This window comes from Pongo pygmaeus, chromosome 14 (genome assembly GCF_028885625.2).
Source record: "Pongo pygmaeus isolate AG05252 chromosome 14, NHGRI_mPonPyg2-v2.0_pri, whole genome shotgun sequence".
Taxonomy (NCBI): Eukaryota; Metazoa; Chordata; class Mammalia; order Primates; family Hominidae; genus Pongo; species Pongo pygmaeus.
In genome coordinates, this window is record NC_072387.2 from 1136195 (window position 1) to 1157907 (window position 21713).

General features: G+C 41.0%; 1 protein-coding gene and 1 long non-coding RNA gene across 2 annotated transcripts in view; one reads left to right on the forward strand and one right to left on the reverse strand.

Annotated features, from left to right (window-relative positions):
* The window catches only part of LOC129026125 (zinc finger protein 717-like), a 62835-nt gene extending 57700 nt beyond the window's left edge, over window positions 1-5135 (reverse strand). Inside the window, exons 1-2 of the mRNA XM_063650698.1 lie at window positions 4526-5135; window positions 3560-3680 (exon numbers count right to left, since the gene is read on the reverse strand). The gene's annotated coding sequence lies outside the window, so the exon portion shown is untranslated. The remainder of the gene's footprint in view (window positions 1-3559; window positions 3681-4525) is intronic.
* The window catches only part of LOC134738043 (uncharacterized), a 29712-nt gene extending 22797 nt beyond the window's left edge, over window positions 1-6915 (forward strand). The window contains exons 2-3 of the long non-coding RNA XR_010123513.1: window positions 3989-4053; window positions 6606-6915. This is a non-coding gene — a long non-coding RNA (uncharacterized LOC134738043). The remainder of the gene's footprint in view (window positions 1-3988; window positions 4054-6605) is intronic.
* Window positions 6916-21713: the final 14798 nt, after the last annotated feature.

The following is a 21713-nucleotide window of genomic DNA, read 5'->3' on the forward strand; positions in this document are numbered from 1 at the left end:
GTGGGATCCTGTTCCCTCACCCCACAAAAAGAATTATCCATATTAATTACAATTTTATTATTTTATTTTATTTCAGACAAGTCTCAATCTGCCACCCGTGCTGGAGTGCAGTGGCACAATCACAGTTCACTGCAGCCTCAACCTCCTGGGCTCAAGCAACCCTCCCACCTCAGCCTCCCCAGTAGCTGGGATTACAGGCATGTGCCACCATGCCTGGCTAACTTTTGTATTTTTTGTAGAGATAGGGTTTTACCATCTTGCCCAGAGTGGTCTCAAACTCCTGGGCTCAAGCGATCCACCCACATTGGCCTCACAAAGTGCTGGGATCACAGGCATGAGCCACTGTACCTGGCCTATATTAATTAGAATTTTAAACTTGTAGTAACCTTAAATTATAGTGAAAACTTAGGAAGCAAGAAATCTGTCACATATCAGTATTATCAGTATTTTATCGGTGAGAACAATTTTATAGCAATATAGAAAGTTATATGGGTATAAAAATCCATATAACATATCTACATAAATATAACTCTAGGAAAAAGTTAACGTAGCAACCAAAATTATGACTAATAATGTAGGGACCAGCCCCACAAGGTTGGTGGGTTTTATTCTCCTCGTGTGTGGAGATGAGAGACCATAGAAATAAAGACACAGGACAAAGAGAAGAAAAGACAGCTGGGCTCAGGGGACCACTACCACCTAGACACAGAGACCAGTAGTGGCCCCAAATGCCAGGCTGCACTGTTATTTACTGGATACAAGACAAGGGGCAGGGTAAGGAGTGTGAGCCATGTCCAATGATAGGTAAGGTCATGTGGGTCACGTGTCCACTGGACGGGGGCCCTTCCCTGTTTGGTAGCTGAGGTGGAGAGAGAGAGAGACAGAGAGGAGACAGCTTATGCCATTATTTCTGCATATCAGAGACTTTTAGTACTTTCACTAATTTTGCTACTGCTATCTAAAATGTGAGCCAGGTGTACAGCATGGAACATGAAAGCAGACTAGGAGCGTGACCACTGAAGTACAGCATCACAGGGAGATGATCAGGCCTCCACAAGAAGTGGTGGAGCAGAGTCTTCTCTAAACTCCCCCAGGGAAAGGGAGACTCCCTTTCCTGGTCTGCTAAGTAGTGGGTGCTTTTCCTTGGCACTGACACTACTGCTAGACCACGGTCCGCTTAGGTCACGGGCGTCTTCCCAGACGCTGGTGTTACCGCTAGACCAAGGAGCCCTTGTCTTCTGGTCACTTCTCACTATGTCCCCTCAGCTCCTATCTCTGTATTGTCTGGTTTTTCCTAGGTTATGATTGCAGAGTGAGGATTATCATAATATTGGAATAAAGAGTAATTGCTACAAACTAATGATTAATGATATTCATTTATAATCATATCTATGATCTATGTCTAGTATAACTATTCTTATTTTATATATTTTCTTTATTACACTGGAAACAGCTCTTGCCCTCCGTCTATTGCCTGGGCACCTGGGTGGCTTGCCACCCATATAATAACAGATTTCTAGAAGAGACAAATATAAAACCATCTGACCAGTAAACTCAGGTAAAATGTACACTGACCATTTTGAAGATATTTCTATTTTTATTTTACCACTAATTTTAGAATAGTTTATTTATCACAGATTTAATTAAGTCACATGAATTAAAAAGCATTTAGGTTAATTATTGTATATTTCATGAGGCCATTTATCTAAATAGACTTTACTAAGGGATTTCTGGATCACTACACCAGATTTTACCATGTAGACAAAACATATAACAAAATACATGTGTATATGCATAAACACATCTGACTACATATACACACACAAATAACAGATCTCATGGTTTTTTTATGTTAGACTTCTAGTCATGAGATAGTATTACTAATCCACCAGTTTATAAAAGACAGTTGGACCCAAATTATATTTTTTGGCAAAATGTAAAACATGGCTAAAATTTATTTGCCACGATAGGTAATCTAATAAGTGCTGTAAACCACAGTTTGGATAAAGCAGTTTCCATGGCAGTTTGACTTTTTAAAAAACTTTTTTCACCTTTTCCTAAGTTTCAAATGAGTTTAGGGTTATATTTTCAATGTTTACATTTAAGCTGGGACTGGATAAATTGTATAAGGAAAATAAAATCTCCATGTAACCTTGAATTAGTAGCAAATCTATTTTCTGTTTGCCAGTGTGATTTGCTTGACTAGCAAGTGTGGACAGGAAAGATTTTTAGCGGTTTTAAGTTATTTATAATTTTTATTTTTTGCTTTTGCATGGCAGAAATAGCAAAATTTTTGTGCTAGACATACCTTAGATTATTGCTGTAAGGTCAAGGTTTTGACCTGTTTGATCTGAGAGCCTAATTTCATAAATATTTATCTAGTTATTTTTCTCTTATATTAACTTCTAATTAAGTATTCTGTCATTGTACACAATTGTAAGTCAGGTAAATCTAAATTTATATTTCTTACTTTTTCTTAACACACGGTATTTTAGAATTAAATTTATATTTCTAAAAATTATCTCACTTGTTGATATCATGAAGCTGTTGTAATTTATAAAGCCATTAATTTGAAAACTCTTTAAGATTTGGGGCACAGGCCAGAATTCCATAAACAGTGAAAGGGCAGAAGAAGAATGGGCAGAAGAAGAACAGAGAGAGGTATACAGAGAACTTAGAAAACTCTACATGTTAACTCTATAATTGCAGGTTTTTCAAATAATGACTATTGGAGATCTGAGTTTTCCTTGATGTAATTTTTCCAGCAAGTTAAAAATATAACCCATAATATATAACCAGCTGGAGTCCCAGAAAACCTAGCATGCCTTAATGTTTCAGAATGCGATTCTGTTTTGTTTTTTGGTTTTTGGTTTTTTTTTAAGATGGAGTCTCGCTCTGTCGACAGACTCTCATGCAGTGGCACAATCACCGCTTGCTGCAACCTCCACTTCCCAAGTTCAAGCGATTCTCCTGCCTCAGCCTCCCGAGTAGCTGGGACTACAGGCACATGGCACCACACCTGGCGAATTTTTTTTTTTTTTGTATTTTAATAGAGATGAGGTTTCACCATGTTGGCCAGGATGGTCTTGATCTCTTGACCTCGTGATCCACCCACCTTGGCCCCCCAAAGTGCTGGCATTACAGGCGTGAGGCACAGCACCGGGCAACCATTCTGTTTTTCATTAATCTTGCAAGAGTAGAGAAAATCCTATAAATCCTGTCATGGAATTTCAGGGCTTTAGGCCATTGTTTTAGAGGGTGACACCTGTCCTGGCAGCTTTTAGTTAGCCATCCTGATCCACCATTTGGAATGTTTACATTTGCTCTTGGGAGAATTTCAGAAACAAGGATAAAGAGTCAAACAAAATCAAAAGAAACCAAGAGAAGATTGTTCACAAAAATTTTAACCTAGACATGCAGATCAAAATATTAAACTAGGCATGCAGATCAATTTGAAAGTAAATTCACTAGAATATATGCCTCACAGACAGAAAGTAAAATCTGTAGAAACCAAGACTAATCCAGAAAGACACTGATCTTTATTCCAGAAAGGGCTTACCAGAAAAGACAAAAAGTCTTCTATCATCTCTGGAGGGATGTGTGGTCCTTCATTAAGGTAGCTTATCCAAACCATTCCCAAATGGCATAAAAAGCCTCTACCAAAAGGAGGGTGTCTTAGCCTGAAAGAAGACAGGAAAAACAGGCAAGAAAAAACAAGCTGTGAAGGAAAGCAAAGCGCTCAAAGGGCTCAAAGGTGAGTATGGCACCCTGGTTCAGGGAGTAATTCCTCTCAATCTAGGTTTCCGAAAAAGAACTCAGTGAAAAGATAGTCTGGAAGATTCTTGGGGGGTGGTAAATAATTATACTTTCTGTGGTTAGTTAGGGAGAACATCTGTGGGCTTTTGGGTTAAAGGACCACTGACATCATGAAAACCAGGGCAGCCTCTCCCAAGAATACTATGTTCCTCCTTGTCTTCTTCATTCACAGAAAGGATTCCCTTCATCTGAGGAAGCCAGTTCTCATCCAAAGGATCCACCTCACACAAGTCCAGGGTAATTATAATGTATTGGCAACACCTATTCACTATATTGTACATTTTGAAAAAGCTATTAATTTCACTACATCTGCATTTAACAGTTCAGCACACAATTGCAGACACTGTGTGCAGAGTCTTTTTCTTGGAATGCTGATTTCCTGGACTCAGTGTTTTCTCCAGGGGTTTTGCACAATTTGGGGATTTTCTCTACAGAATGGAGTAGGCTTTTTTTGCTAAATACCAAAGACAAGCTCTTGAGAGGAAAAATCATGTTTCTATATAAAAGTAAATGTGATTCCCAATGGCCTACTTTGAAAGAAAAAGGACAAAACTGAGGTGTCATTCCAGACAGTGTGATAGGTATGTCAACAAATGATAGGTATGTCCAACGGACACATCCAAATACATGCTTCCTAAAAATGGATCAATTTTTATTTATTCAACAAATCTCTTTGTGAGCTGCTTTCCAAAAAGGGAAAATCACTTACTTTGAACGGGTAGAAAATCTTCCAATTTTGAGGGTAAATTGGAAGTTGAGGAACAATGAAGTCATTCATAGCAGGGTCTGATAAGTCAGGAGGATGAATGAATGGAAAGAATGCTGTTGGTGTCCAAAGGTAAACCTGGCTTGCTTCTAGCAGGTGGCATCTAAGGCACATACAATGTGACAGCTTTGAAGGCAGAGGGTCTTGCCATTGACTCTCCACAATGATACGGAGATCAGCGTGAGTGCCCGCATGTTGACTCCTGGGAGACTACTAAGCATTTGCCACCTCCTCCAAGGTGGAGGGCCACAAGAAGGCTCCAGAGTCATTCACAGGTGTTGGCAACTACCAGCATCAGTGCAGCTCTCCTTACCTGACCAGCTAGAGACACAGACAATATTGGCGATACAGGATTCTTGTGGGATTTGTTTGCTTCCAGCATAACAGATGAATTTTTCTCCAATAAACACAACAATTCATTTTCAACAGGAACCAGTTCCTCCTAAGTATGGAAGACTCACCATGTCTTAGTGTGGGTTCCCCCAGGAGCAGACCTTAAGACAGAGATTTCAGTGCACGTAGTTTATTTGGGACATGATCCCAAGGAGACTGGAAGCATTAGACAGAGGTTTCAGTGCACGTAGTTTATTTGGGACATGATCCCAAGGAGACTGGAAGCATTAGACAGAGATTTCAGTGCACGCAGTTTATTTGGGGCACGATCCTAAGGAGACTGGAGGCATTAGACAGAGATTTCAGTGCACGTAGTTTATTTGGGGCACGATCCCAAGGAGACTGGAAGCATTAGACAGAGATTTCAGTGCACGTAGTTTATTTGGGGCACGATCCCAAGGAGACTGGAAGCATTGGATAGAGATTTCAGTGCACGTAGTTTATTTGGGACACGATCCCAAGGAGACTGGAAGCATTAGAAAGAGATGTCAGTGCACGTAGTTTATTTGGGACATGACCCCAAGGAGACTGGAAGCATTAGACAGATATTTCAGTGCATGTAGTTTATTTGGGACATGACCCCAAGGAGACTGGAAGCATTAGACAGATATTTCAGTGCATGTAGTTTATTTGGGACATGACCCCAAGGAGACTGGAAGCATTAGACATATATTTCAGTGCACGTAGTTTATTTGGGACATGATCCCAAGGAGACTGGAAGCATTAGACAGAGATTTCAGTGCACGTAGTTTATTTGGGGCATGATCCCAAGGAGACTGGAAGCATTAGAAAGCATTCAGTGCACACAGTTTATTTGGGACATGATCCCAAGGAGACTGGAAGCATTAGACAGAGATTTCAGTGCACGTAGTTTATTTGGGGCATGACCCCAAGGAGACTGGAAGCATTCGACAGAGATTTCAGTGCACGTAGTTTATTTGGGACATGATCCCAAGGAGACTGGAAGCATTAGAAAGCATTCAGTGCACGTAGTTTATTTGGGACATGATCCCAAGGAGACTGGAAGCATTAGACAGAGATTTCAGTGCACGTAGTTTATTTGGGACATGATCCCAAGGAGACTGGAAGCATTCGACAGAGATTTCAGTGCACGTAGTTTATTTGGGGCATGATCCCAAGGAGACTGGAAGCATTAGACAGAGATTTCAGTGCACGTTGTTTATTTGGGGCATGATCCCAAGGAGACTGGAAGCATTAGACAGAGATTTCAGTGCACGTAGTTTATTTGGGACATGATCCCAAGGAGACTGGAAGCATTAGACAGAGATTTCAGTGCACGTAGTTTATTTGGGACAAGATCCCAAGGAGACTGGAAGCATTAGAAAGCATTCAGTGCACACAGTTTATTTGGGACATGATCCCAAGGAGAATGGAAGCATTAGACAGAGATTTCAGTGCACGTAGTTTATTTGGGGCATGATCCCAAGGAGACTGGAAGCATTAGACAGAGATTTCAGTGCACGCAGTTTATTTGGGGCATGATCCCAAGGAGACTGGAAGCATGGGTCAAGGAGCGACAGAATGGGACAGGGAACAGGAAGAAGACAAAATAAGGATGTGTTGCCAAGTGAGTTATGCTGCAGACGACTGGTGTTTACTCCCATGACAGAACTCTAGGGAGCCACGTCGAACATGGACCTCAGAGATACACAGCCGGGGGACAACGGAACTGAGGCATGTATTCTCCACTCCAGTCAGTAGTAGAAGGCTTTTCTGCAGTGGGGAATGGAACCCAGGCCAAGTGGGCTCTAGCTGCAGAGAAGGGGATACACAACCTTAGGTAAGAGGGTGCACATCCCAGCCATTGGATGTGGGGCTGGAGGAAGACATTTGGCTGGGCTCCTACCGCGTATACTATTATACTGTTAGGGTTAGTAAGAGACAGGTGGTGATGATGTTGTCAGTTAAGAAGAGCCATCATTTGCTTAGTGAAGTGTGGAATTGTCCTGGGAGTGTAACTTGCTAAGTTAATTTCACACCTAACTCCCACAGCTTGTCCACACCTAATTTCAGGATATATGTCAAAAGGTAAGAATAAATGTGATATACTGGTATATAAGTTACATCAGTGGTCCCCAGCCTTTTTTGGCACCAGAAATGGGTTTCCTGGAAGACAATTTTTCCACAGATGGCAGGGAGGATAGTTTCAGGATGAAATTATTCCACCTCAGATCATCAGGCATTAGATTCTCATAACTGCATGCAACCTAGATCTCTCACATATGCAGTTCACATTGGGGTTCATACTCCTATGAGAATCGAATGCTGCAGCTGATCTGATAGGAGGCGGAGCTCAGGTCATAATGCTTGCTCAGCCACCACTCACCTCCTGATGTGCAGCCTGGTTCCTCAGAGGCCACGGACAATACCTGTCCATGGCCCACGGGTGGGGACCCCTGAGTTATATTATATATACTATTAATATCTGGCTGTACCAAACAGTATTGTGAAAACATTTATAGTCCTGTTTGAGGATCTTTTCTGAAGCTTTCCATTTACAAATAGAAAACAATATTAAGGCCAGGCACGGTGGTTCATACCTGTAATCACAGCACATTGAGAAGCTGAGGCAGGGGATTCCTTTGAGCCCAGGAGTTTGAGACCACCCTGGGAAACATGGCAAAACCCTCTGTGTACAAGAAAATACTAAAATACACCAGGTGTGGTGTCACATGACTGTGGTCTCAGGTACTTGGGAGGCTGAGGTGGGAGGATCGCTTGAGCTCAGGAAGTTGAGGCTGCAGTGAGTTGTGATTGCACTAGCCTGGGTAATAGAGTGTCACCCTGTCTCAAAAAAAAAAAAAAAAGAATATTGAAACAGATACTGTGGTTTCTATCTTTTTGGTCCTCTCATAGCAAAAATCAACAAAAGAAACTAATGTATAACCTAGCAAAATACAGCAAGCACTAGGGATTTTCTATTTCAGTGCCTTAGGCAATCTGACAGATAACGTAGTTCAAAAAAAATGTTTGCTGTACTGTGAAATGTACATTTAGATATGCAGACAGCCTCTTGACACAGACATTGCTATAGTGGTTTCTAGCATAATTTAAGACTTTTTGTTCTTGATTAACAGTGAGATGCCATCTGCCTCAGTGTGTGCCCTAAGAAATTAAAGAGATGCCAAGAAGGAAAAGTATTAATGAGGAGTATAAAATTCTACTTTTAAAAAACATCTTGGCTGGATGTGGTGGCTCATGCCTGTAATCCCAGCACTTTGGGAGGCTGAGGCAGGTGGATCGCCTGAAGTCAGGAGTTCGAGACCATCCTGGCCAACATGATGAAAATCCCGTCTCTACTAAAAATACAAAAAATTAGCTGGGCATGGTGGTGCATGTCTGTAATCCCAGCTACTCAGGAGGTTGAGGCAGGATAATCGCTTGAACTCGGGAGAATGAGGTTGCAGTGAGCTGAGATCGTGCCATTGCACTCCAGCCTGGGCAATAAGAGTGAAACTCCATCTCAAAATAATAATAATTAATAATAATAATAATAATAACCACGGATTTTTGCAAGCCTACAGAGAAAAGGGAATGCCTATACACTCTTGGTAGGAATGCAAATTAGTTCAGCCACTGTGGAAAGCGGTTTGAAGATTTCTCAAAAAATAGAACTATCATTAGACCCAGCAAAACCATTACTGGGTGTATACCCAAAAGAAATAAATTATAATTATTCTACCCAAAGACACATACACTAATATGTTCACAATAGCAAAGACATGGAATCAACCTAGGTGCACATCAATGATGAATAGGACAAAGAAAATGTGGCATATGTACACCATGGAATACTATGCAGCCATAAAAAAGAATGAAATAATGTTCTTTGTAGCAATATGGATGCATCTGGAGCCCATCATCCCAAGCAACTTAACACAGAAACAGAAAACCAACTATCACAGGTTCTCACTTATAAGTGGGAATTAAATCTTGGGTACACACAGATGTAAACATGTGAACAATAGACACTAGGGACTTCAAAGTAGGGAGGAGGGAAGGGGGCAAGACCTGAGAAGCTTACTATTAGGTACTATGTTCGCTATCCGGTTCATGGGATCAACAGAAGCCCAAACTTAAGCACCATGCTATATATCCTTATAACAAATCTGCACGTGTACCCCTGAATCTGAAATAATAAACGAAATAAAAATGTTTTATTAGTCTACAACCTGTCAATATGACATAACAATAATTATCAGGTTGGGCACAGTGGCTCATATCTGTAAACCCAGTGCTTTGAGAAGCCGAGGCAGGAGTATCACTTCAGGCCAGGAGTTCAAGGCCGGCGTAGTCAACATAGCAAGACCCAATTTTTACTAGAAAGAAAAAAAGAAAAGAAAATACTCAAAATCAAAAGCAATCACCTTTCTTACTCCTTCTTCTGTCTTCATTCCTACACCAGTCTTATTTTTCTAAATGACAATAATTATCAATATTTATTAAGATTGTGAAATTCTAGTACTTTTCAATAATAAATATCAACTGATTGCATTGTTTTTAAAATCAATATTTAAGAAACAAATCAATATTTCACATGGCTATAAAAGCACAAAACATTGATTAAAGTTTAATAAAAACATGAAAATAAATTATTTCAAATAAATATAAAGTTAATATAATTTAATTGAAGGAAAAACTACTTGAAAATAATTAAGGTTGTTCAGATTCAAATCAACAAATTCCATGATCAACAATTTAAAATATTAAGGTCTGGTAAGTGATAGAATTAATACCTAAATATGCCTAAATGACAACATTGCTAACTGATGTTTTTGTTTGTTTATTTATTTATTTTTAAGATGGAATCTTGCTCTATCACCCAGGCTGGATTGCAGTGGCACAATCTCAGCTCACTCCAAACTCTGCCTCCCACGTTCAAGCGATTCTCCTGTCTCAGTGTCCTGAGTAGCTGGGATTACAGGCGAGCGCCGCCATGCCTGGCTAATTTTGTATTTTCAGTAGAGACAGGGTTTCGCAATGTTGACCAGGCTGTTCTCAAACTCCTGACCTCAGGTAATCTGCCCACCTCAGCCTCCCAAAGTGCTGGGATTACAGGCGTGAGCCCCCACGCCTGATGTTATTTAATTTTTATTTTAAAGAATAATCCCTAAGAAATTCATGGTGCTAAGTACGAATAAGTAAAAAATAAAGCACATAACTTTCTTTTTCTGCAGGACTTCATAATTTAGTTGGGATAACAAGATTAAATATAATAGTGATAAACCCTATGATAGGAGGAAAAAATGAAACTAAAGGAAGGAGTGTGGAGGAATAAGGTCTCTATTTTAATTTATGAGTTTTGCAGCCACTTTGTAGACATGACACTTGAATTTTAAATAAGTTAAAAGGAAAAAACATTGACAACTTCCAAACCTTTCTCTCTCGCCCAACTTTATTCATATGTATTATTTCTATTAATGATTATCATAAGAGAAATTAGGACTTCTAAATTAGTAAATATTGGCAGGGTGCGGTGGCTCACATCTGTGATCCCAGCACTTGGGGAGGCCGAAGCGGGTGGATCACAAGGTCAAGAGATCAGGACCATCCTGGCCAACATGGTGAAACCCCATCTGTACTAAAAATACATACACACACACAAAAAAAATAGCCAGGCGTGGTGGCGGGCGCCTGTAGTCCCAGCTACTCGGGAGGCTGAGGCCAGAGAATCACTTGAACCCATGAGGTGGAGGTTGCAGTGAGCCAAGGTCGCACCACTGCACTCCAGCCTGGAGACAGAGCAAGATTCCACTTCAAAAAAAAAATTAGTAATATGTTTACAAATAATAAATTCAGTTCATGCTAACAAAATAGTATTTTAAAATAAAACAAGTCCCCAAACAGTTTGAAGAGTTGCAATGTTCTTACATTTTTGCAAAATGTCTGGCTTAACTGAAGACAGCTTGATACTCATATCTGCTTCTGAATTCAATCTGTTGCAATATGTTGTTTTGACTAAGTGTGTGAAGAAAATAGTGCCCCACACAGACATGAAATTGTAGAAAGGAAGAATAATTTAAAAGAATTTTTGGACGAGGTGTAGTGGCACACACCTGTAATCCCAGCACTTTCAGAGGCTGAGGCGGGCGGATCACTTGAGGTCAGGAGTTCGAGACCAGCCTGGCCAACATGGTGAAACCCCGTCTCTACTACAAATACAAAAATTAGCCAGCGTGGTGGTGAGTGCCTGTAATCCCAGCTATTTGGGAGGCGGAGGCAGGAGAATCGCTTGAACCCAGGAGGTGGAGGTTGCAGTGAGCCAAGATTGTGTCCAGCCTGGTGATAGAGTGAAACTCCATCTCAAAAAAAAAAAAAAATTAAGTATTTTTGGCCAACTATTGTTCTTCTTCTTTGATCTTCAAACAAATGCTTTATTCAGGTTATTGCAATGGGAGGCATGACACCACATCATATGCTTTTTCTGCTATATAACATTAAAACCTATAAGTCTATTTTCAATGTTAATGGGTCTTTTACCAATCATGATTTTTATCATATTGGCATGGCCATTGGGAAAATATTGGTTCATCGAATAATGCAGATGTTCCAAATATTGATACACTTTACTATAAAATATTTTGAAATTCAGTAATATTACCCTTGATCTCCTCAGAAAAATCCGTAAATTTTGAAAAAATTATCGTGTTCAAGAATGCAGATACGTTTTCCATATTTCAATTTTCACTTGAAAACTTTTTACATTTTCAGTAACAGCTCAGTTATTTTTCTTTAAGACAATCTCACTTTTTTTTTTTTTTTCAGACAAGGTCTTGCTCCGTTGCCCAGGCTGGAGTGCAGTGGTGCAATCATAGCTCACTGCAACCTCTGCCTCCCGGGGCCAAGTGATCCTCCCGCCTCAGCCTCCCCGGTAGTAGACTGCCGAGACAAGAGACTGAGAGCATGAGCTGTTCCAGTGTAATAAAGAAAATATATAGAATAAGAATACTTGTGCTAGAAATAGAATATAGATGATGATATGTGAATATTAATAATCATTAGTTTGTAGCATTACTCTTTATTCCAATATTATAATAATCTCTGTTCTACAACTATAACCTAGGAAAAATCAGGCCACACAGAGATAGGAGCTGAAGGGACACGGTGAGAAGTGACCAGGAGACAAGAGTGCTAGCCCTCTGACACGCCCGGACATGTCCACCAGAGGGCTCCCTGCTCTAGCGGTAACGCCAGCGCCTGGGAAGACGCCCGTTACTTAGCAGACCTTGGTCTAGCGGTAGCGCTAGTGCCTGGGAAGGCACCGGTTACTTAGCAGACCAGGAAAGGGAGTCTCCCTTTCCCCGGGGGAGTTAGAGAAGACTCTGCTCCACCACGTCTTGTGGAAGTCGACATCAGTCAAGCTCGCCTGCAGCCATCCGGAGGCCTGTCTCCCCGTGATGTTGTGCTTCAGCGGTCACGCTCCTGGTCTGCTTTCATGTTCCGCCCTGTACACCGGGCTCGGCCTTCTAGATAGCAGTAGCAGAATTGGTGAAAGTACTAAAAGTCTTTGAAATGCATAGAAGAAATAACGGCATAAGCTGTCCTCTCTCTGTCTCCGCCTCGGCTGCCAAACAAGGAAGGGCCCCCGACCGGTGGACACGAGATCCACGTGACCTTACCTGTCACTGGAGATGACTCACACTCCTTATCCTGCCCCCTTGCCTTTTATCCAATAAATAATAGCGCATCCAGGCATTCGGGGCCACTACCAGTCTCCACGTCTTGGTGGTAGTGGTCCCCTGAGCCCAACTGTCTTTTCTTCTATCTCTTTGTCTTGTGTCTTTATTTCTGCGATCTCTCATCTCTGCACATGGGGATGAAAACCCACAGACCCTGTAGGGCTCATCCCTACAGTAGACTACAGGCTTACATCATCACCCCTGGCTAATATTTTTTGTAGAGATGGGGTTTCACCATGTTGCTCTAACTGGTCTCAAACTCTTGAGCTCCAAAAGTGCTGGGATTACAGGCGTGAGCCACTGCACCCTGTCACACTTTGTTCATTTTTAAGTAATAAGTGCTCTATGAGTTCTTACCATTTTATCAAATAGAATACTGAAAAGACATACTTGGGGATCTAGATTTAATGAAAATTATATTTTTTACTGCTTCATCAAGGATATTCTTAAGCAACATGAAAATAAAATTGGCATGTTTACTTATTTAGGCAACGATGTGACTGTAAATAATAGAACTGCTGCTATTGTTTGGAGCCACTGTCTTGTTTTGTGCTACGGTTTTACTTACTATTGCATTTGCACCAAAGCAGAGAACAAAAACAAGCAAAAAAGACAAGTAACATATCGGTATTATGATAGAAAGTCTTATTTTCATGGAGCACTCTGAGATTCACTGTTCCAGGTATAGTTCTCTCCCAGACCCATCACACCTGTTCTGTCACAAAGTTTTATTAATTTCTACTTCTTAAGTATTCTTCTACTTACTGCTTCCTCTCCACAACTTTATGACTCAGTGAAACCCTCACTCTCTCTCACCTGAAATATTTCCATTTTCCGTCATGTTCCCATCAGCCTGCACTCCTCGACTCAGTGAAACCTTCACTCTCTCTCACCTGAAATATTTCCATTTTCTATCATGTTCCCATCAGCCTGCACTCCCCGACTCAGTGAAGCCCTCCCTCTCTCTCATCCGAAATATTTCCATTTTCCATGTTTCCTACAGCCTGCACTCCTCGGCTCAGTGAAATCCTCACTCTCTCACCTGAAATATTTCCATTTTCCATCATGTTTCCATCAGCCTGTACTCCCCAACTCAGTGAAACCCTCCCTCTCTCTCACCTGAAATATTTCTATTTTCCATCATGTTTCCATCAGCCTGCTCTCCTCGACTCAGTGAAACCCTCCCTCTCTCTCATCTGAAATATTTCCATTTTCCATCATGTTTCCATCAGCCTGAACTCCTCTTACTTCCCGTTATCTTGTTCGCTTCCAGACATATCTCTAAACAGGTAACTGTGTTCCTCAAGGACTTAAAAGCATTTAACAACAGCTTAAAACTTAGGTTCTCACTCTTTAGCAAGGACTTGAAGACGTTTAATGATTCAGCTCCTGCTCACAAATCTAACCTCATTTTTTCCCACATCAACCTTGAACAGAAGCTAAGTTCCACTCATATACAAAGTCTTTCAATTTTCCTGAATAAAAAAGATTATGTAGCTGTCACCCATAATCTGACTCCAGAACTCTGTTTCTGCACCTTCCTGTCAAACTCATTATGAAAGTCTCCGTATTAGTCTGTTCTCATGCTGCTAATATGGACATGACCAAGGCTGGGTAATTTATAAAGAAAAATAAGTTTAATGGACTCAGAGTTCCACGTGGCTGGGGAGACCTCACAATCATGGCCGAAGGCAAAGGTCAGGTCTTACATGGCAGCAGACAAGAGACAGCATATGCAGGGGAACTTCCCTCCATACAACCATCAGATCTCATGAGACTTATTCACTATCATAAGAACAACACAATCCTCATGATTCAATTACCTCCCACCAGGTCCCTCCCACGATATGTGGGAATTATGGGAATAACAATTCGAGATTTGGGTGAGGACACAGCCAAACCGTATCAGTCTTATAATAAGGACCAAAAGCCAAGCCTTCCCTAAGTCGTCCTTAAGAGACTCATGCAGATTTCATAATTTACTCCCAGTTGGGCCTTTTCTCAAGACCTTGACATTTTGATCTGGACTCAGATGACTTTGTGGCTCATTATGAAATCCATTTGTGTTCTTAAACTGGACTCAGTAAGATAGCTACTCATTCATCAATTTGTGTCATTATTTATTAATTCTTTGCATAACTGGACTTCAAAATAGGATTTTAAAAAAAGTTTTGACCATGTGCTCTTCACAATGAAGATCACTAGGCGTTTGTTATGTGATTCTTTCTTCCCTATCATTTGGGAGAAAATAGGATTGGGCTGTGTGCCCTGAGAGGGGGGGCACATTTAGATATTTTAGGAGTTGTAAATAGAAGACCAAATATCAGAGAGAGAGAGAGACTTTGCTTCATCTGTAGTTGAAATGGTTAGTTAGGACAGGTGCAGTGGCTCATGCCTGTAAATCCAGCACTTTGGGAGGTTGAGGCAGGTGGATCACTTGGGCTCATGAGTTCAAGACAAGCCTGAGCAACATGGTGAAACCCTGTCTACAAAAAATAGAAAAACTAGCCAGGCATGGTGATGCATGGTATTATGAGGTTGCACTTCACTGAAAAACCAAAGTTGTTTAGCACTTCCATGTGAACCACACCATCTCACAAGTATGAGGTGTAGCAGAAGTCCAGTCCCAAGGACACAAAGAAGACACACCATGTTAATGGAATGACATACTGCAGTGTATCTAGACAAACGATCCTGGGCCTTGATGAGAGAGATAGATGCAGTCTTGAAGGAACTGATTTTGCAGTGATTCTGCATTTAAGTATTTGACCTAATTTTAATAACAAAAATGTATGCACCTTTCATTTTCAAAGTACAGTTGTTCCTCAGTATCCGTGGGAAATCAGCTCCAGAATACCCCCCCCCAGATACGAAAAACCACTGATGCTCAAGTCTTACATAAAATGGTGTATTTGCATATAACCCATGCTTATCCTTCATATGCAGTCATGTGCCTTATAATGCCCTTTTAATCAATAATGAACCATGTATATTACCATGGTCCCCTAAGATTATAAACACATATAGAAACCTTCTTGTGGGAAGTCAGAGACCCTGAATGGAGGAACTGGCTGGAACCGTGGCAGAAGAACATAAATTGTGAAGATTTCATGGACATTTATTAGTTCCCAAAATTAATACTTTTATAATTTCTTATGCCTGTCTTACTTTAATCTCCTAATCCCGTCATCTTTGTAAGCTGAGGATGTATGTTGCCTCAAGACCCCGTGATGATTGTGTTAACTGTACAAATTGTTTGTAAAACATGTTTGTTCAAACAATATCAAATCTGATTGTAAAACATGAGTTTTTGAACAATATGAAATCAGTGCACCCTGAAAAAGAACAGAATAACAGCGATTTTCAGGGAATGAGGGAAGATAACCATAAGATCTTACTGCCTGCAGGGTTGGGCAGAATACAGCCATATTTTTATTCTTGCAGAGAGCCTACAGATGGACGTGTGAGTAAGAGAATATCACTGAATTCTTTTCCCAGCAAGGAATGCTAATAATTAATACCCTGGGAAAGGAATGCATTCCTGGGGGTAGGTCTATAGACAGCCGCTCTGGGATCGTCTGTCTTATGCAGTTGAAATAAGGACTGAAATACACCCTGGTCTCCTGCAGTACCCTCAGGCTTGCTAGGATTGGGAAATTCCAGCCTGGTGAATTCTAGTCAGACTGGTTCTCTGCTCTTGAACCTTCTTTCCTGTTAAGATGTTTATCAAGACAATGTGTGCACAGCAGGACACAGACCCTCATCAGGGGTTCTAATTTTGTCTTTGCCTTTTGATCTTTATGGCCTTTTGAAGCATGTGATCTTTGTGACTTACTCCCTGTTCGTACACCCCCTCTCCTTTCAAAATCCCTAATAAAAACTGGCTGGTTTTGCAGCTCAAGGTCGCCATCATGGTCCTACCAAAGTGATGGCACCGCCGGAAGCCCAGCTGTAAAATTTCTCTCTTTGTACTCTTTATTCCTCAGACCAGCCAACACTTAGGGAAACTAGAAAGAACCTACGTTGAAATGGTGGGGGCTGGTTCCCCCATAAAACCTGACATGTGGGACTTGATACTATCACTGCAGATCAAGTAGGGAAAGTGACTGATATTCAGTGATGGTGTTAGAACATATGGTTTCTCATATGAAAAAATATAAATATATATACCACCTAGGGTTATGTAAGAACATTTTATGATGTTCACAAAACAAAAATATTGCTTAGTAATGCATGTCTCAGAACATACACATGTCATTAAGCCATGCATGACTGTACTTTATATCACCTCTGGAACACTTCGGTCAATCAAGAAAAATGACCAAGAAAAATCTCAATCATTTTAGGAGGTTTATTTGCCAACATTAAGGACACACACCCAGGAGACAGTCTATGCCTTTCTTCAAAAATGATTTTGAGGGCTCCAAATTTAAAGGGGAAAGGGTGAAATATTGAGAAATACAGTTTTCATGTAAGACTGAGGTAGGGGGAAAACATTCATTGATACGGTTTGGCTCTGTGTCCCCACCCAAATCTCACCATAAATTGTAATAATCCCCATATTCAAGGGTGGGACCAGGTGGAAGTAACTGGATCATGGGGGCAGTTTCCTCTAGGCTGTTCTCATGATAATGAGTCACATGAGATCTGATGGTTGTATAAGTGTCTGGCATTTCCCCTGCTTGCACTCATTGCCTCTCCTGCCACCCTGTGAAGAGGTGCTCTCTGCGATTATTGTAAGTTTCCTGAGGCCTTCCCAGCCGTGCAGAGTTGTGAATCAATTAAACCTCTTTCCTTCATAAATGACCCAGTCTTGAGTATTTCTTCAGAGCAGTATGAGAACAGACTGATACAGTCATTCATGCCTTTGGCTCAGTGAATCTGCATTTGTACATAACATAGACAAACAGGGAGGGGAATAATCAGATATGCATTTGTCTCAGGTGGGCAGAGGGGTGACTCTGAGTTCTGTCCTATGCACTGTAAAGATGAGCTATCAGACCAGGCGTGGCAGCTCACATCTGTAATCCCAGCACTCTAAGAAGCTGAGGTAGGTGGATCACCTGATGTCAGGAGTTCGAGACCAGCCTGACCAGCATGGAGAAACCCCGTCTCTACTAAAAATACAAAATTAGCCAAGTGTGGTGGTGCATGCCTGTAATCCCAAATACTCAGGAGGCTGAGGAAGGAGAATCACTTGAACCCAGGAGGCAGAGGTTGCAGTGAGCCGAGATCGTGCCATTGCACTCCAGCCTGGGTGACAATAGCGAAACTCCATCTAGGAAAAAAAAAAAAAAAGGATAAGCTATCAATTTACATCGCCATAATTAATTTTAACGAAATACTTTAAAGATCTTAAAGCACACCAGAAATTTCCTTGTGGGAAAAATATGACGGAGGGGGCTACTAGATAAAAAGCTTTTTATCTTGGAGCCATCTTATTTAGGAACCAAAAGAAGGAGGCAGGTTTGCATGACCGAGTTCCCAGCTTGACTTTTCCCTTTAGCTTAATGAGTTTGGAGTCCCAAGATTTATTTTCCTTTCACATTTAGAAGACCAAATACAATGTGGATGTAAACAGTGGTGTTGTTTAGGAAAGAATGACAAGAAAAAGTCTGAATATGTTCACTACAGATGCAAGCGTCTGATTTTATTTCAAATACTTTGCATCCAAGTTTATTTACGTACACAGATATTAAACCTACAGATACAAAAAGCTGAGTGTACTTACATATTAATAGCTGTACACAGGCAGCATAAAATTCTCTTTGTACATGCCAGAAACATTCCGTGTCCACCCAGGGTGAACACAGCCACTTCACAAACAGGGTGTAAATACGGAGGTTCACTAAGTACAGGAAAGTTACATAACCATATTGGCATTTTAACAGCCATTCCTGAGAAAGAGAATGGGAAAGGGCTTAAGAGTCAGAGGAGTGGAAAAGAGGAAGACAGATGACCTCCTACATCAGAAGATGGAGCAGTGAGAATACAGAATTGGGAAGCAATAGTTAAAAGGAAAAAAAGTAGAAACAGGATTTGATGTCAATTTGCTGTGCAGAGGGTAAAAAGGGGAGTTTTATTTCCAGGCTATCTGCCATGATCACAGCTAGTTTGTTACTGGTGATGTGAAATTTGGAAAAATAAAAGAACAATATGATGGCCAGAAGTGATACAGACTTGGACACAGCATGTTTGAAATATCTGAGGTCCCATATGTAGGGATGTCCAACTGGCAATTGGAAATACAGTTCCAGAGTTCACAAGGGAGATCAAAGCTGGAGATAAAGATTTTGAAACTATCAGAATTTCAATGGTACTTGAATCCATCAGACCAAATGAACCTAAGAGAATGAAAGGATAAAAAGGAACAAGTACAGAATCCACAGAAACACTAATATTTACAGAAAGGAATAGACTGTTAAGACCAAGAAGGAACTTTCTGAGTTTATTTCACATATTAAGTAAAGCTCAATATTAGAAAGTCTACTAATACAATTCATCACATTCAGAGTCCTGAGGAGAAAAATCTTTAATTGTCCACATAGGCATTAAGAAGATAAGTCTTAGAAACAGATTCCAGGTTCTGATTTCTGCATGTAAGAAGCTTAGAAGTGGCCAGGTGCAGTGGCTCATGCCTGTAATCCCAGCACTTTGGGAGACTGAGGTGGGCAGATCACCTGAAGTCAGAAGTTCAAGACCAGCCTGGCCAATATGGCAAAACCCCATCTCTACTAAAAATACAAAAATTAGGCTGGGTGCAGAGGCTCACACCTGTAACCCCAGCACTTTGGGAGCTTGAGGTGGGTGGATCGCCTGAAGTCAGGAGTTTGAGACCAACCTGGCCCACATGGCAAAACCCCATCTCTACTAAAAATACAAATATTACCGAAGTGTGGTGGTGTGTGCCAGTAGTACTAGCTACTTGGGAGGCAGAAGCAGAAGAATTGCTTCAACCTTGGAGGTGGAGGTTGCAGTGAGCCAAGATCATGCCACTGCACTACAGCCTGGATGACAGAGTGAGCTGCTTCAAAAAATTAAAAAATAAAATAATAATAATACAAAAATTAGCCAGCATGGTGGTGGGTGCCTGTAATCCCAGCTACTCAGGAGGCTGAGGCAGGGAGAATCATTTGAACCTGGGAGCCAGATGTTGCAGTGAGCTGAGATTGCACCACTGCACTCCAGCCTGAGCAACAAAGTGAGACTCCATCTCAAAAAAAGGAAAAAAAAAAAAAAAGAATGGAAGTAATCAGTCCATCTTAACAACACATGAAAAGCTGAAAAGGTCAGGTGTGGTGGCTCATGCCTGTAATCCCAGCACTTTGGGAGGCCAAAGCAGGAGGATCCCTTGAGTCCAGGAGTTTGAGACCAGCCTGGGCAACATAGTGAGACCCCCAACTCTAAAAAAAAAAAATTAAATAAAACAAATAAAAGCTGAAGAGACTGAAAAATCAACAATTCTTTTTGGATTTGAATGTGGAGAGGATATAGGACAAATCACTGCCCCCAAGATTGGAGAGATAGAGAAGTGTATATAGGAATTTATGGCTTACAGGAACAGACTTACTACTGAAACCACCTTAGGAACCAGTGCTGGAGTAGAAAATCTTGAACTATAACTGGTGAATTGCTGAAGGTTCCATATGGACAACTCAAGGAGGTAAAAACGCCAGGGAGATCCAGTTATGAGGGAGCATAATATTATAAAATTTACCTCCTGGAGCTTCACCAGGCTCCTGTGGCAAATACCTGAGAAAACTCGCTTCCTGCTTCCACCTTTGGGAAGGAGAAAGGAAAACCATCTTAAAATATGCCAGAGCACCCTGCAAGGCTTGTCCTCAGGAGAAATTACTGAACCTCAGCCTAACCTGCTCTCATATAATCAGATCCTAAATGACTTGCTGGAAGGGAAATAACCAAATCCAGCCTATTCCAGTCATCCCTAAAGGGGAAGATAAAAACAGAGAAACATGTGAAGTTCATAGTCCAAAAGCAGAGACTCACTTAAACAGTGAGGCCCAGTCATAAGACTCCAGAACACTTCTGCTACGGTCTGAATATTTGGTCCCTGCCCGACCCCCTGCAAAATGTACCTGTTGAAACCGAGTCTCCAATGCACTAGAATTAAGGGGTGGGACCTTTGAAAGGTAATGGCAAAGACATCCTGATTGGGATTAGTGCACTTATGAAAGAGGCCAAAGGAAGCTTCTTTGTCCATTCCAACATGAGAGGACATATAGCTGGCACCATCTATGAGGAATGGGTCTCATCAAACACTGAATCTCCGGGAACCTTGACCTTGGACTTTCTAGCCTCTAAACCGAGCAATAAACTTCTGTTGTTTACAAATTACTTGCTCTAAGTTATGCTGGTGGATGGACTAAGCTTCCCCTCACCTCCACAGCTTCCCAGCATTACTGGATGCACTGTTACAGTAGTTCCTTTTACCTGGTATCTCATATCTAGGAATGAAGAAAAAGCACAAGGCATACTAAAAGGCAAAACACACAATTTGAAGTGGCAGATCATCAGAACAAGACACAGCTATGATACTGGAATTATCAGACAAGAATTTTTAAAAAAATCTCTGAGTAGTATGCTAAGGGCTCTGATGAACAAAGGAGACAGCATTCAAGAACAGATAGGCAATGTAAGCAGAGACAGAAGTACAAGGAAAGAACAAAAAAGAAACAGATAAAAAAATACTGCAACAGACCTGAAGAATGTCTTTGATTGGCTTATTAGTAGACTGAACACAACAAAGGAAAGAGTCTCTGAGCTCTGGAAACATTGAAAGAAACTTTAAAAACTGAAAACAATGGAAAGTAATATCCAAGAACTGTGGGACAGCTAGAAAAGGTGTAACATAGAGTTATGAGAATACCAGAAGGAGAAGAGAGAGAAATAGAAGAAACATTTGCAACAATCATGTCTAACAACTTCCACTGTTAATGTCAGACACCAAAACCAAAGATCCAGGAAGCTCAGAGCACACCAGGCAGGATACATGCCAAAAACCTACACCTAGGCATATT